A 4,512-nucleotide genomic window follows, 5' to 3' on the forward strand; every position below is an offset into this window, starting at 1 on the left:
TAATCTCGATCCTTTAAATCTCCACAGAAGACAAAGTCAATTTGAGCATTACAAACTTTATGAAACTAAAATAATAAATAAATTTTTCTAACCACTCATGAAATGATGCTTGCAACTTCATCCGCTATTTCAACCGTGCAAATATTTACTTATGAAATGACGGTGGAACCTAGCCTATCCAATTTTGTAGATGAAGTATGAATGCTTGTTGAATGTTCTTGGCCTTGGGTTGTGTAATAGGTCCAGTTGGAATACCCTGATTCTTATCATCATCCCCCTCTTCAAAAGGATTCGTCCTCGAATCAGAAAAATCATCACCTACATCAAAAGAACTCAACTCAGTAATATTGAAAGTAGAATGTACACCGTGATTCTTATCATCATCCCCCTTTTCAGGATTCGTCCTCGAATCAGAAAAATCATCACCTACATCAAAGGGACCCAACTTAGCAACATTGAAAGTAGAATGTATTGACAATTCTATAGGAAGATCAATTTTATTGTTCCACGCAATAAAATGAGTCATTTTACTAAATATCTTACCGAGCATTTATAGTCAAATAAACAATTCTTTGAAGGCTCCCTCATACGAACCCATCCAAAATAATCACACCTGTGGCCGCATCTCCTGACTTTAAACTGCTAGTCTAAACATGGTTTCGTCACCAAAGCTTTAGAGTTTAATCTATCTTTATAATTAGTTATCTTAAAAACGCCAAACATGAAACTAAAGTGCGTTCAATTTAACTCCATTTTATTGTCATCTTGAATGATGTTTAGGGTATATTCTTGATTTACCTTAAAGCTCTTGTGACATGACAGTTCATATTAGTTAAACTTTCTGCAAAATCAGAAGTTAAAAAACAACAACGATGAACTTAGGTCTATTAGTCATTTCAAAGACAATTTCTTTCTCCATCTTATCGATAATAATAGTTCAACTAAATNTAGTTCAACTAAATCCATATTATGCAAAGAAACAAGTTTATGACTCATAAAAACAGCTACCTAAATTATGTTCTGAAAATTTGAAAACATAAGTTGTAGTTGATAATTACACAAAAATTTCCCTAAATTCATGAATTTGTGTCCAATTAGTTAATCCGAAAGATGGTAACTAGCATATAGTAATTGAAACTCCACATGAAGTAATTTAAAGTTCCCCAAAGTTTATCTCATCTTCAATGAAGCATGAATTGCATTGAAGTTCATGAAATGCTTATAGACTCCAACTCTGAGTACTATTAATGTGTTTCATTGAGTTTGTCATAAATGAAACTAAGGTGCATTCAATACAACTTTATTTTCTTGTCATACGAGACAAAATGGAAAAATTAAATCAAACAAACGGATGAACTGAACCGAATCAATCCAACCCAAATTGATTTAGTTTGTTTTTTTTTTGTTGGGTTGTTGGTTTATTTGATAACCCTTTTATATTATAACAATGCCCTCCAACTACTAAGAGAAAATATATTTGAGTAAAAGCTAAAAATATTGGATGTTCAAGAAAAGGCATTTGGTTTAGTGGTGTGATTCTTCATATTTGACATCAACCTAACTTCATATTCGACATTTTATACTTACCATCATGCTCTTAATACTCATAGACTTTCTTAACATCTCATCCTAGGCTTTATTCTCCAAGACACATTATTTTATACTTACCATCACGCTCTTAGTACTCATAGTCTTCCTTAACATCCCATCCCAAGGCTTTATTCTCCAAGACACATCATTTTATGCTTACCATCATGCTCTTAATACTCATAGTCTTTCTTAACATCCCATCCCAAGACTTTATTCTCCAAAACACATCATTTTATACTTACCATCATGCTCTTAATACTCAAAGTCTTTCTTAACATCCCATCCCAAGGCTTTATTCTCCCAGACACATTCTACATCTAAGAACTTCATGTGTTTCCTGCAATACAACAAAATACGACCTTAATACATAGGCCTAAGGCTTCATACATACGTTTCAAGTGGTAAAACAAGGGCATTTGGTCTAGTGGTATGATTCTTGCTTTAGGTGTGAGAGGTCTCGAGTTTGATTCTCAAAATGCCCCTTCAAGAGATTGTAGTACGAATTGTGGGGATGTAGCTCAGATAGTAGAGCGCTCACTTCTGATGTGGAAAAATACAGGGTTGATACCTTGCATCTCTAAAATGAATCAATCACTAAATATATTATTTCTTTTCAATTTTTTCTTATTTACGACATAATTAGCCGGGATAGTTTTTCATGTCACTATTTTGAAAATTACTTCTTTTCAATTTTTCCTTATTCATGACATGTTGAGTAGCGATATTTGTTCATTTTCACTATTATTGATGATGAAAAATTTAGGGTTTTGTGATGCAAGAATTGTAGGGATGTAGCTTCGCTTGGCATGCGAGAGGTACGGCTTAGCATACGAGAGGTACAGGGATCGATACCTCGCATCTAGGGGCATTTAGGGTGTTCATTTCCCATGTGGAAAGTATGGGGATCAATACCTTGCATCTTCAATTGAATCGATTACTAAATATATTATTTATGTTCAATTTTTTCTTATCTTTTCAATTTTTTTCTTATTTAGCACATAATGAGCTGGGATAGTTTTTCATTTTCACTATTACTGATGATGAGATGCTTAGGACTTTATGATGTAAGAATTGTGGGGATACAGCTTAGATGGTAGAGCGCTTGCTTTGCATGCAAGAGATATGGGGATCGATACCCTGCATTTCTAGAGATATTTTTTCATTTTCACTATTATTCATGACGAGACATTTATGTTTTTGTAACGTAAAAATTGTGAAGGAGACATTTATGTTTTTGTGACGTAAAAATTGTGAAGATGTAGCTTAGACGGTAGAGCGCTCGCTTTGCATGCGAGTTGTACGAAGATTGATAACCTGCATCTCCAAAAGAAAGTATTTAATTTGTTATAATATTTTTCATTTTCACAATTATGGATGCCCGGCATCACCAAAACAAACTATTTGTTATTAATATTTTGATACTCTTTTATTTTCACTATTATTGATGATGGGACATTTAGGGTTTTAGGAGGTAAGAATCATGGGGATGTAGCTCAAATGGTAGAGCACTCGCTTTGCATGTGAGAGGTACAGGGATCGATACCCTGCATCTCCAAAAATAAGACTATCTATTATGAAATAATATTGTTTCTTTTTCAATATTTCCTTATTCATGACCTGTTGTGTAGCAATATTTCTTCATTTTCACTATTATTGATGACGAAAAATTTAGGGTTTTGTGATGCAAAAATTGTGGGGATGTAGCTCAGATGGTAGAGCGCTCGCTTAGCATGTGAGAGGTACGGGGATCGATACCCTGCATCTCCAAAAGAAAGAAATTATTTTTTTAAGTATGAGTTAATTTAACATGTTATGTATAAGGTGGGTACGAAAGAAAAAGAAAACATACTTATATAAGGTTTATTATATCATTATGGCTATGCCATTTTCATAGATAAAAGAGAGTAATGTCCCACAAGCACATATAGAGAGAAGACTTATTGTAAGTAAAGAAAGAAATCTAGTAGTTATACTGCTACTTGTGGAGAGAGAATTTGATGACTTCCTCAAAGAAAACAATTCAACAACCAAATGTATATTCTTCCATCTTAATCTTAAGAAACCAAAAATTATGGCAATTAAAACTATAATGATGATGCTCTTTTAATATCATTTTATCTTTTCCACTTTCAATAGGCATGCCTACCCAAATCCTAACTTTCGATATTTGCTTTACTTGTGTACTCACGATATGTGTCTCAAATGGAACTAACAAACTAAAACTTACACTATTTTCTTCTCAATAAAACTTACACTATTTTCTTCTCAATACAGTAATTGTCGCAAACCCTATGTAAATAATTTAACAGCGGTCTAGATCTAAAAGATATAATAATGATTGTTGCTCATGGATTTTATTTACAAAGAAAATAAATGAAATAATGATGATACATTACATAAAAAACTTAATATATAGCCCAAAATAAGGACAGTTGGTTTAGTGGAATGATTTTTCTTTTGGGTGCAAGAGATTTCGAGTTCGATTCTCGGAATGCCCCTCCGAAAGAAAAAAAGCACTCAAATAATTATCAGGCCTAACCCAAAGGAATTTGTTGCAAATGCATGCACAATTTATGTAAATTTCATGTATTGAGGCACAGCAACTAAGAACTATAGATCTGCTATAAAGGCATTTAGTCTAGTGGTGTATGATTATCGTTTCGGGTATGAGAGGTCTCAAGTATATTGTATCAAAATGAATTATGCAAGAAGTTTCAAAGAGCCATAGGTTCGAACCACACCCACTCAAAAAAAAAAAAATCTCCTTTTCTATCATATAGAATTGTCATTCTTTTGTCTTTTAAAATCCCTTAACTTATCAATCATCAGGCAGGTTTATGAAAAAGAAATTCCACGAGTGTGACTTAGATATCCTTTCTTTGTGGTATCAGTCATGCTATTTGAATAGCCTGAAGTCATCAT

The 4,512-nt window shown here is 33.1% G+C and overlaps 2 non-coding genes across 2 annotated transcripts; both read left to right on the forward strand.

Annotated features, from left to right (window-relative positions):
* Nucleotides 1-3,072: 3,072 nt before the first annotated feature.
* TRNAA-UGC lies at nucleotides 3,073-3,145 on the forward strand. Its single transcript has one exon. It is a non-coding gene; the product is annotated as a tRNA-Ala (tRNA).
* A 139-nt stretch (nucleotides 3,146-3,284) lies between these two features.
* TRNAA-AGC lies at nucleotides 3,285-3,357 on the forward strand. Its single transcript has one exon. It is a non-coding gene; the product is annotated as a tRNA-Ala (tRNA).
* The last annotated feature ends 1,155 nt before the right edge of the window (nucleotides 3,358-4,512 follow it).

This window comes from Cucurbita maxima, unplaced genomic scaffold (assembly GCF_002738345.1).
Source record: "Cucurbita maxima cultivar Rimu unplaced genomic scaffold, Cmax_1.0 Cma_Scf01250, whole genome shotgun sequence".
Taxonomy (NCBI): domain Eukaryota; kingdom Viridiplantae; phylum Streptophyta; class Magnoliopsida; order Cucurbitales; family Cucurbitaceae; genus Cucurbita; species Cucurbita maxima.